General features: G+C 43.0%; 1 protein-coding gene across 6 annotated transcripts in view; it reads left to right on the top strand.

Annotated features, from left to right (window-relative positions):
* ARHGEF18 (Rho/Rac guanine nucleotide exchange factor 18) overlaps nt 1-12928 on the top strand; it is a 334968-nt gene that overhangs the window by 142518 nt on the left and 179522 nt on the right. The window contains exon 1 of one of the 6 annotated variants that reach the window (XM_085639302.1): nt 9385-9575. The exons of the other annotated variants lie outside the window; for them this stretch is intronic. The gene's annotated coding sequence lies outside the window, so the exon portion shown is untranslated. Of the gene's footprint in view, nt 1-9384; nt 9576-12928 lie in introns of those variants that run through there. 6 annotated transcript variants of the gene reach the window in all.

Raw genomic sequence — 12928 nt, forward strand, 5'->3', positions numbered from 1 at the left:
ATCAGACTCAACTGTAACTGGAAACCCGTACCTAGGAATCAACTCCCTCAACAGTAATTTTGCCACTGTTAATCCATCATTTCTTCTAGTCGGGTAAGCTTCCACCCACCTCGAAAACAAACAGACTACCACTAGAACATACCTCAGTCTGTTTACTTGGGGCATTTCAATGAAATCAATTTGCATTCTTGTAAAAGGACCTCCTTCTCTGCCAATTGTCCCTAGACTCACCACTGTCTTTTTCCCAGTGTTAAATTGCTGACAAATTAAACACCTTTGACAGATGCTCTCTGCAATTGTCCTGAACATTGCATTGTACCAGGTTTGTTTGAACGACCTGACCATTGCGTCCCTCCCCAAATGTCCCTGGCCATGATACATCCTTGCCATTGACGACAAGATTGAGTTGGGCATTACTGGTCTGCCATCTCTGTAGACCCAAGCATGGTCTGTTTCTCTTGGAGCACATCCTGCCTTAATCCAATCTTGTTTCTCTTCTTCTCCTGCCTCATCTTGTAACTGCTTCACTTCATCCCATGTTTCTAAGACATTAGTAAACATCACAGAAAGAAAAGACATTTCCCTTTCTCTGTCCCTATTAATGGACTGATTTGTCTTGGCGCAGTATTGCGCAACATCATTGGCGTACCTATTTCCAATCGTTATGAAATCCTCCCCCTGACCATGGGCAGCACACTTTACAACTGCTAACTCCTTAGGCAGCTGTATCGCCTCAAGCAATTTTCCAATCAATTCAGCATTCTTTATCGGAGTTCCACCTGATGTCAAGAAACCTCTTTGTAGCCAAAGTTGGCCAAAATCATGCACCACTCCAAATCCATACTGACTATCAGTCATCACAGTTGTCCTCAAATCTTTCCCAATCTCACAAGCTTTCGTCAATGCCACCAATTCAGCAACTTGCGCAGATTTTACTCCTTTCAATGGTGATGCTTCCATGACCTCTGAAACTTTGCACACCGCATATGCTGCACATAGCACACCATTATCATTTCTCAGGCATGATCCATCCACAAACAACACATGGTCATTCTCAGGTAAGGGAATATCCCTTATGTCTGGTCTTGGTTTCGTACAGTACTCAAGCACATCCAAACAATCATGATCATCTTCCATCTTTATACCCACATTTTCAATATCCGGCAAGAGTGTCGCTGGATTCACATTCACACATCTCTCAAGAGTCACATTTGATGCTCCCAGAATCACCTTTTCATACTTAGTCAATCGACTATGTGACATGTACTGAGTTCTGCTTCTTGTCAAAAGAATCGCTACGTTGTGAGGTACGAATACCCTTACAGGATATCCCATTATGATTCCCTCACTCTGTTCCAGGCTTCTGCATGTTGCAGCCACAGATTTTAGACAACCTGGTAAACCCACAGCTACAGGGTCAAGTGTCGATGAGAAGTACGCAATAGGCCTTCTCAATTGTCCATGTTTCTGGATTAACACTGAAAGTGCACATCCATTTCTCTCACTGCAGTACAGCTCGAATTCTTTCTCATAGTCAGGCATACCCAAAGCTGGAGCCTCACACATTTTACTTTCGAGCTCTTCAAATGCTGCCAATTGTTCTGCATCCAGATCCAATGGATGTGTCATCTCACTTTTTGTCAATTTAATCAGTGGCTTTGCTATCAGCGAAAAATTAATTATCCACTGACGACAATATCCCACCATACCCAGGAACATTCTCACTTCTCTCTGGGTTTTTGGAGCTTTCATTTCTCTGATTATTCTGATCCTGTCAGTAGTCACTTTTCTCAGACCTTTTTCAATATTGTGTCCAAGATAATGCACCTCTTTCTTGCAAAATTGCAATTTGGCTGGAGATACCTTTAACCCTCCATCTGCCAGATGATTCAGTAAAGCTATGGTATCCACTTCACAAGCTTCACGTGTCTTTGATGCCACCAATAGGTCATCAATATACTGCACTAGCACTGAACTCTCGGGCATGATCAGACTTTCCAACGATCTTTTCAATAACTGATTGAATATCGAAGGACTCTCCGTATACCCCTGTGGGATACGACACCATGCTAAAATACGCTGGCCAAACCTAAATGCAAAAATCGGCTGGCTGTCATGATGCAATGGAATTGAAAAGAACGCATGACACAAATCAATCACTGTATACCACTCAGCATCATGTGGAATTTGATACAGAATCACTGATGGATTTGGCACAATAGGACAACATGCCACCACAATTTGATTAACTTTTCTCAAATCTTGCACGATCCTAAATTTGCCATTGGGCTTTTTCAGTCCCATTATCGGTGAATTACACGGACTACTCAGTAGTTCTCTCAGAACTCCTTGCTGAATCATTTTCTCAATTATAGGAGTTATCCCTTCAATTATTTCTGGTGTCATTTTGTACTGAGGAATGTTAGGATATGTAATTCCCTCCTTTACTGCAATTTTCACTGGATCTACATTATTCATCAATCCCACATCCTCTCCTGTAAAATCCCAAACTGCTCTTTTCACTGTGTCTCTCAGCTCTTGAGGCAAATCCTCCGGATTAAACACAGCAAATGCACCAATTAACTCACTTTCTCTATTTTCTAGAGTCATTCGGTAGAAAACATCATCATCTGGTGTCTCAAAAGCTATTCCATCTGGTGTACAAAAAATTGTGCAGTTCATCTTACACAATAGGTCCCTACCTAGCAAGTTCACTGGACTCGTGTCACAGACAATAAATCTGTGCATGTCTGAAAATTTCCCTATCTGTACTCTTACTGGTTCAGTAAGACGTGTTCTGATTTGTGTATTGGCTACACCAACTACTTGGATTGCTTCATCCGAGAGAGGAAGATTTCTAACATCTGTTGACCTGACAGTTGATCTTGTCGCACCTGTGTCTACCAAAAAAGTAACACTCTCCTCATTTATTTTCCCATCCACAAATGGTCCTGCCTGGTCTATTTCTAGAGTTGCACCAAGTATGCACTCTTCCTCCTCTCTTTGGCACCGTCAATAATCACCCTCAGACTCACTCCCTTCACTCTTTAACAAGTACTGTTGTACCTTGTTAGAACGTCTTGGTTTGTTTACCTGTTCATCATTGTAGAATCCCGAATCCTGATTATACTTTTGTACCCCTCTATTCGGCGGCAAGGGCGGTTTTGGCTCTTGACTCTGCTGTCTCACAACTTTCTGTTGTTGTTGCTGTTGGTTATTTCCTTCATTCTGCACCTGTTGATTTAAGGATTTACCCTCATTATTCACTAATGGTGGATTAGGACATTCAGATCTCCAATGTCCCAGTTGGCCACAGTTGTGACACGGAAACTTTTTCTTTGCTTCCTCAAGACTTCCCTTTCCTTTTCCTGCAAATCTCGGTCTATTCCCCGCATTATTTCCTGGATTATTTGCCTGTTCCACCAACTGTGCTTCCTGTCTTTCCGCAACCTTCACTTGTGCCCACATCGCTTTCTCTTTCAGCTTTCTTTGTTTTGCTTCGATTTCATCACTGAAGTATTTTGCATGTCTCAGAATCTCATCTACTTTCTTACTCTGCCAATCCACTGTGTGCTCACGAATTCTCTCACCAATTTCAGGTCTTAGACCATATACAAATCTGTATACAAAATGACTCAAATCTTTGTCACCCAGGTGTTCATCTCCACTGAATTGTTTAAAAGCCAGTATCAGCCTCTCGTAAAAAGCATGAACTGATTCTTTTGCTTCCTGTTGTGTTCGATCTATCTTAACCCAGTCTGTCTCTTTTGGAGGAACTTTACTCTTCAGGTATACCATCACCTGATCATATTTCCTCATTACTTCTGGATCTGGTGCCCCTGTCCTTGGATCTCTTGGATACTCCTCAGTAGGCCAACTCACAACTATTTTACACTCAGTCCACAAGTCTGCTGGAACAATTATATCAAACAGACTATTCAGGTCGACCCACAGCACCTTTGACAATTTCACAAACCTGTCTACCTGCCTATACCACTCGACGGGCTTTTCTCTCAATCGAGGGAAATCATTCGTAAATGATAAAATATCTTGTCTAGTCCACGGAACATGTACATATCCTCCTCCAGGTATTTCTCTCATGGGATAATGCTCCACTGGTTTCTCTTTTTCTCTTACTGGAAATGCTGAATAAGTTGTTCTATCTTCAGATTCCTCTCTTTTCTTATACCACCTATCCTTCCACTTTTCTACATCACCCCATCTTCGCAATAATGCCACCATTTCTTTAATCTGTCCTGTTCTACCAGAAGCATTCAAATTTTCTATGTCTTTTTCAGTAAAATCCATCCTGTAGGTTTTCTGTAAAGCCTTTACTTTATCAATGTCAACTCCCAACTCATTTGCTATTGTTCTCAACCTGTCATGTGTATGTCTTGCTCTCCAGGTAATACTTTTACACATAAACATCAGCTCACCATCATGATGACTCTTCAGGATTTCTGTTGGAACTGTTCCTGTCACAAACTCTTCTAATTCTATACGTAACCTAGCCACATCAATAACTTGTGAATCCTTATCCTTTTTCTGAAGAACCTTCATCCAATCATTCAAATCATCAACTGTTATTTCAGCAGTTTTCCTCACTGGAACCACTCTTTTCTGCGGTTCTAAAATTGGCATCCCTGAACAACTAGGTTCACTAGCATCCAATATTCAACTACATGTGTCATGTCTGGTTTGTCTCAGGTCACTTCTCCCTGTTCTTTTATCTGAATCTCCTGAAGGACCAACTGAATTTGTCAAATCATTTGCAATATATGGAACTACCAGTCCATTTTCACCTGTCCTCTGTTTATCAAACACAGGAATAACCGGACCTATAGTTACAGGCACCGTAACAGCTTCCAGATTTTTCGTTAACTCCCTAATTTTCTCAGTCAGTTCTGTTGTGGTTCTAGCTAATTGTCTGGCATTTTCCTCACTACTTCGATTCTCTCTCTCCCTGAACGAACTACTACCTCTTGATTCAGGTGTCACTTTTTCTTTCTCAATAATACAGACTGTATCTCTTATCGGAGAAACAACTGGTGTACTCTCATCTGGTTCTGGTCTATATGGAGGTGGTCTTTTGTAAATCATGTCATTTAAGACCTCATCGTCATACTCATTAACTCCAACTGCTCCTTCTTCAACTGTTCTCATAGGATATAATCCCTCTGACATATTAACATCTCGCCATCTTTTCATTCGATCATGATGTGTTTCACGATCATGTCTCCTCCCAAACATATGCCTGTAGTACCCTCCAGATCTTTGCTTTTCTCGCTCATGAACTTCCTCTTCCGATTCCACTAAAGCCTCGAACTGTGTAGGTCTTGGCTTCGGGTCCAGACATACCATCTTTTCCCGTAAATTTCTCAACACGGCCAAATTAAATGAACCATGTTCTGGAAATGCTAGAACACCATCTTCTTTAGTATACCTAACCCAATTTTGCAACCATATACAGGTATGTAATCCATATTTCGCAGCCATGAAGGATGCAGGTGTTTTCGCTGGAGGTAGCAACTCACCCTCTCTCGTTTTAACCTCTTTATCCTTGCTAACCCACTTTTTAACTTTTCCAAAGAATGTTTTTTTCTTTTTCTCTTCTTGGTAATACATTTTAGCGCTTACCAAAACTCTCTACTCTTTCCGTATTATAAATATACAATACGAGCTTTTCAACCAATAGCAGCGCGACTCACACTAACGCACCAATCCTGGAGCGTCTACGTCACCAAACAGCTCTTCCAATCCCTGCGCGACTCACACTAACGCACCAATCCTAGCGCGAACCCTATTCTGATCCACTATCCAATCAGAGCGCGGACTTTCTGACGTCAACAGTCGCTGCAGTCGCTTGTCTCCTGTCTTCTGTCACTCGGCTACCCCTCCTTTACAAAATCTCTCAGTAGACTTTGTGTCAAGATTTCTACAAAATCTATTAGTTACAACATAAAAACATCTCCATTGTCTGCTTCGCTAACCACAGAATAGTAAAAAGAATCTATTTCTCAAGAGTCAACAAACTTTCATACATCTCCTAACTGTTTCCTCTAGGACTTATCCAAAGAGTCTTACAATCAATAAATGTATATACATTCACGCACATTCATACAAGAAAAATATAGTACATGCACACAGAATCCTGCTTCCCGAGAACAGCGCACAATCTGTCCCACTACAGAATTATAACATACATCAACTAAGCAGCTTACCTCTGCCCAGTTCCTCAAACAAGCTTAGAGAATACCTATTACTCCTCCCGCAATAAGCTTTAACGGAAATCCTTACGGATCCCTGGGACTTAAGACCAGAGTTTCAAAGATAACCTTCACTACGATTCACACTCCTTATATACCAGAAATATATTCTAATAGTAACATACAACAATGTCACTGATTCCGAACCCAGACAATGTGAACGCGCAACTTCAATTGTCACACGTTATTCCTTACAATCCCGTCTTTCCCGAGAGCAGCATATACCTTCCTCTGCCCTACTACGGAACTGCTACCAGCTTCCAAGTTCCAGAAGCACTACATATAACTCAACATGACGACTTCAACATATAGTATTAGTACATATACCAATATCGTCAAAATAAAATCAATAATCAATAAGCTAATGTACAAGCAATCTTATCAGATCAAGACAACCATCAAAACCATCCTCTGCTACCAGGAAATTGATAGGGATCAGGGTATCTAAAATATGCCCACTACCACGGATAGAGTAATCACACAGTCACACGCACATACATTCATCATACGCTAGGGCCCATTTCACTAACATACGCTCAAATACTCTACCAGCAATAAACCTGTGGAAAGAAAACACCTAAACACCCTGCATCGATATCAGGTCGATCAGATCTGGTTTTGTGACTGTCCTAATCAATAACATAATCTATACAACAAATACAATAATGATCAAAAGTATAAACCCAATAATTGACAAGAAAGAAAATTCAACACCATGTTTAAAATTATATTGCTTTATCTAAAATTAGTCAAAGTAAATCAATCAGAATAAATCATTTCTCATAGTTACCTATTCTAACTAAGTGTCAGAACGGGTCAGGACAAGTCTCTCGGTAAAGTCTCTCAAGACGAAGTCCCTCAACATCGATCCTCAGCAACGCAGATTCACGCGGCAAAGGCAAAATGGCAAGTGGCAAAGCCCTCCCTAAGCTAACAATTTTTATAGTAGAAATTACAATGGAAACACACATAAAGCTTGCAATACTAACGGAATCACTGAGCAGAGCGAGAAGGAAGAAATGTAACATTGCTACATCTGAAAATCTCCGCTCAGGAAAAGTCACAAGACGAAAACTACGGAACAGGAACCAAGAAACTATTAAAGTATCCGATTTGTTCAACTTCCCTCGGCAGCCGAACCACAGTTCATTGTTCATTTCTAAAACTCCTTTGTTTCCCAAGGACGTTCCATTTCTTTTGGAGATCCTCCAAAACTGCTGCTGTCCTCATGGAAAGTTTTCATTCGAGGACCATGGTCAGTCAACTTCAGGACCATTTCCAGCAGGGGTCTCCCTCGTCACGTCTTTCATTTTACAAATCACGGGCAGGCTTCAAAATTCAGCCATCTTAACACAGGCCTCCATAGGCCATAATAGACCATCTTAATTAAAGAGACAAAATAAACGTTACTACAGCATAGTGATTAAACAGTGTTAACCCCACTAATACCCTTATGTGTATGTATTTATCTAGCTTTTGCAACATAAAAAAGCATTAATTCAGACAGCGTTTTGTGCTCAAAATAAACAGCACACAGCAACGTTTAAACATGAAAACTTGCACGTTATTTTTTAGAAAACAGAAACAGCACATGCATGCTAACCCTCGTGTAACTTTCTCTTATGTTAAGACAAACGGATTGATTAATAAAAACACACTTGCACAAGACAAATAATTAATTGTTAATTATTAATTGTTAATAAAACGCATAGACATGCTAGAGCTTCAAAAGCCCCTGAATTTTCTAAATGAAAACTCTGCTCCAGCAACTGCATGCGAAGAAGAGCACGGTACACGACGTGATCAGGCTCCCGACTTGGATACATTTGCTCAGCAGTAGTGAATATGTGTGTATTTTTACAATACACTGGCTCAGCACTACTCTAAGTGAGAGAACATGATTGACTCCACAGCATCGCATTTGTAAATTAGCCAGTGAATAAATGAGCTAACAGAGAGTTTGACACTAATCTTTGGCAATTGTAGTGGCTGATTTGCATAAAGTGAAACCAGAAAACCTAGATAAATCGCAGCTTACCCGCTTAAGTGGTATTTTAGGCAAATATTTTATTTCACAGAAATTCCTTTTTGTCCATTATCCCGTATATAAGCATTTTCAAATAAATAGTTCAGAATATCAGCTGTACAAGAAGCTATTATATTTCCTTTAATAGACTATAATGTTGCTCGTTAGTAATCTGGGCCACGCACAGGGTTTACATGTCAATTGCCTCGTAGTTCACCAATGGTTTATGTTGAAAAACAATCACTTTTAATACGTATTTCTCAGTGCAGTGCTATAATCTGACACATTAACGTCAGAGCTTTCACATGTTGAAGAAATGTACTTTTTTGACGTCTGAACATACTTTATTGTATTTTACGTGATGTTTGCCGTGTGATTTACATTGCAAACATTTTCAGGGATCGGCTTGTACATGGCCTGTAAGAGCTAAGCCAGAACCTTGGCTCGGCTCTCCCTGTTAATTTGTCGGCTCACCAACCTCTGGGCAGATGGTTGAGTGTCAGGTGGTCCAAGGACTGTAATGTGGATGATCTCAAGCTAACTTCATGATGTCGTTTGTAATACTTTCTGTGAGTCCTGACTTTTTATTAACACTAAGCACTTTGCATGCTGGGACTTCTAGTTTTATCTTTTTATATCACACGGTATATCATGGTTAACACAATTTCTGATACCTATGTCTTTCCGTTGATTTAATTGCTTGGCTTTACTCGAGGGAAATTGTTACTCTAAATGTCACACAATTGGTCATTGAACGTCACTCATAAGTCCACTAAAACCATGGGTATATCACACACAAGCAACCTAAAAACTTGGCAGCTATGCATAGTGTGTTCTTTCACTATAGTCCTTCAGCCTGGGTGGCCACCTTTAGTCCTTTTTCTATGTCCGTGACCTGTCCCTGTTATTTGGTTTTGTGGTTGCCAAGCGCTCCTGACGCAGGGTAAAGGCCGGGTGGCGCCCTACGAAGCCTGCTCACGTGATCCGCGGTTCACTTGAGAGGGGCATTGTTCCATCTGTAAACAGAGGTAGATTTTACGCACGCGCAGAGGACGCTGTCCGGTGATTGGGGCTTCAGGTCTTTCCGAATACGTCCTTCTCTACGTCCAGCACGGGAGGAGATACTGTCGTGACGTAGGGTTCAGGCCGGGTGGCTCGCGCCGGTCCAAGTTCACCTCCTACTCCAGTCCCCTCCACAGTAGAGTCCCGGGTCTCCGAGGGGCGGAGGCTGTTCGGTGCCAGGAACCGGCGGGGACAGCAGTGGATCCCGCGCCAGCAGGCAGGTGAGTGCGGGGCTTCTGTCAGGAAGGAGCCTGGCTGGTGTGTCCAGGGTGCACCTGTGTCCCCTGCGGGCTCCCCGCGGAGGGTCCCGGGGCGGCCGTGGTCTCCATGTCCCGCAGAGGTAGCCGGAGGCCCGGGATAGCTCTCGGCTCACTCCCGGCCTGGTGAACTGCTTTACCCCTACTGAGGGCACCGCTAGGGGTCGAGCTGCGGTGCCAGGATCACCTGGGGGAGGTACCGGGTCAAGAGGCCGGGATCAGCCTGGACAGACCCCCGGGAATAGACTGATCCAAGGGGGCTAGCAGAGACAAGAGACCGGCTCCTTAGTCACGACCCTTAGCCTTTCAGTGACTCTCAGAGAAGGGCCATGGTCTACACCTGTTTGGGCCTCCCAAGTATGGGTCTCTCAAAGAGGGACCTCACCCTGCTTGTCCTCCTAAGTAAGTGACTCTCAGAGAGGGACCATGGACTTAACCTACGTGGGCCTTCTAAAAAAGTGACTCTTGGAGCTTTATTACCTGATGTTTCAAAGTGACTCCCCGAGTTAGAGGAGGACTCTGCGTAGCTGGGATTCCCAAGTAAGAAACGCTCAGAGGGGCTGGGGACTTCACCTAGCTGGACCACCTAAGTAAGTGACTTTCAGAGAGGGGGCATGGACTTTATGTAGTTGAGGCTTCTATGTAAGCGTCTCCCAGAGAGGGGTTGGAGATCTCACCCGCCAGGCCTCTTAAGTATGTGACTCTTATTATGGGGCTGGGGACTTCATATTGCTGCAGCTTCTAAGTAAGGGACTTACAGTTGGGCTGGGGACTTTACCTTGCTTGGATACTTAAATAAGTCTCATAGACAGGATGGGGACTCCACTTCCCAGGGCCTCCAAAGACTCTCAGAGAGGGGCCAGAGACTTCACTTACCTGGGCCTTCTAAGGAAGGGATACAATATTTGAGTTGGATAGTGTACTTGTATGGCACATTTGCAAACGTCATAGCTTCTTAATGCTCCCATTGTAGGGGAACTGAGACCAATCTTAGATTCAGTAAGCTGCAAAGGATAGCACATCTTCACATTGCAATGCTGGACTCAGAACTAGGAACTCTGTCTACATTCTATTAAGTTTGCTACATACGCCGTCTCTGAACAAGACTCCTTTAACGCCGGACAGACCATTAAAATACTGGTATATTGTTTTGCAATTGTATTTATATAGTGCTTGCTACCACTGATGAGGCGTTACAAGTGCTTTATAATGAGTAGCATTTTTCTCGAGGAGCCAAGGTTGGTGGTTATTTAGTGTTTTTTGGTTAGTGGATTTAGTCTTGTGTTCTCAGAAGAAATTCACTATGATTTAACCCAGCTTGTGGTGGAAATAAATGTGGTTCCCATCAGTAGGTGGTGGGAGGGCTATGCTAGTTTGTGCAAATGATTTTGTGATGAGCAAATTCTAACTTTGAGTTCAAGAGCCTTTTCTTTCAGCCCATTCGATTTTCATGTCACCTCATGAGTTAATACAAACAGTAGGTCACATCTCTCCAAAATACCCTATGAAAGAGGTTCTAACCTGTCATCTATCGGTCATCAATTCAGTATGAAAGAAAGAGAACAGCAAGTCAACTGTCAATCATATTCATGTAGATTGTGTGTTTTCCTTAAGTTGAATGAATTAAACCCTTTTATTTACAATCAGTTTATTGAAGTTTTAATAGCATGCATCACAGTCTGCATGTAGGACAAAACTACACAACCTCATACTGCCATCAGCGACGCATAGATCAGCTTTGATGGAAATAAGCGCTTAGTCCGTAGTAGTCCATCTATTTGCCCCATCTACAGGAATGTTTCCTCAGACCGCCCCAGGCCGTGTATTTGGGCTTCTTCAGCTGTCAGCACCAGTCCATTGCCCAGCGCGATTCCAGAAGGGTAGGCAATGCTTCTGACCTCCTCTTCATGGCAGTGTGTCATTTGGCCACTAGAGTTGCCAGGCCTGTCAAGGCTCTATCCCTGACTATTTCCCACCTCATCCAACACGCTCAAGAGTGCCTTTGTGGGTATAAGAGTGATGGGGATTGCCAGTATTTGAGGGAGAGTAGCCATTGTACGTTGCCAGTAGCAAGCAATTGGGGGCACTGCCAGATCACATGGTATAAGTCTGTCCTGGAGCAGAATCATTGGGGGCATTCTGGAGTCGATTTGCTGGCATGCTAGAACTGGAGAGGGGTGGAGTGGGTGGTGTGGAGACAGTTAAGCTGTATGCGCCTCAGTCTTGAGGTTATTGCTATTTCCCGAGGGGTCAGTTGTCCCACTCATCCCTCCCATCTTTGCCTGAGAGGCTGTAAACCATTGGGGGCATTTATCACCAATGTGTGGTATATTTGGGATAACCCACCATTTCCCAGTTTACCCATTAGCAGCTTAGTTTCAAGTGGACTATGTTCCGGTAGCTTGGATATCTTCAATTTGTAGGGTTGTAAGGCATGCCGCAGTTGAAGGTATTTATGGAAGTGCGTTGCCGATGAGAAGTCTGTTACGTTAGGTGGGGTCATCCTATATCCCCACGCAGCCAGTCTTCAATATCCAAGAGCTGAGTGGCTCTATTTTAGAGTTGGAGGTCTGCTGTATCCATGCCTACATCATATAACGATTTGCTTGTTTTATTATGAGGAATGCATGGGGGCAGTGGGACCAGAAGAAGGAATGGAGTATGGAGGCTATATTGTGAAACCAGCAGTTATGGATGTGATGGGGGAGTTCTGGAAGACAGAGCATTTGGGGAGTATCATTATGTTAACTAAGGCTTTTCTACCAAGGGGCTGCAGTGTTTTCCAGCGTAGGAGATGGCCTTTTGTTTATTGCACCCGGGGGTTAAGATCGAGTTTCCAGATGTCATTGAGATCTCTAGAGACATAAATCTGCAAATATTTAAAGCTTGCGGTACAGACTGGTATAGATGTCCGCCACTTTGTGTCACTCTCTTTCCCTGTGAGTGGCACAAGCAATGATGTCTTCCGGTTGACCCAGAGGCCCAAAGCCTGTTCGTACAGACAGAAGATTCTCATGCTTTGGGGTGCCATGGTTTGAGGATCAGAGAGGTAGCGTAGAATATCATCCACATATAAGGTCCTCTGAATCATCTGCCCATACCAAGCCCATTATATGGGCATCACATTACATCAGCTGCACGAGGGGCTTGATGGCAAGGGAAAAGAGGAGTGGAGATAGTGGACATCCCTGTCTAGTGCCCTTTCAGATAGGGAATGGACACGGCACAACCCCATTGACCAACACCCGTGCCTACAATATAAGATCCTAATATATCTGTAGGTTCTGGAATCCAGTCCCTTTCTTTCCAGTTCTGTG

Source organism: Triturus cristatus, chromosome 12 (genome assembly GCF_964204655.1).
Source record: "Triturus cristatus chromosome 12, aTriCri1.1, whole genome shotgun sequence".
Taxonomy (NCBI): Eukaryota; Metazoa; Chordata; class Amphibia; order Caudata; family Salamandridae; genus Triturus; species Triturus cristatus.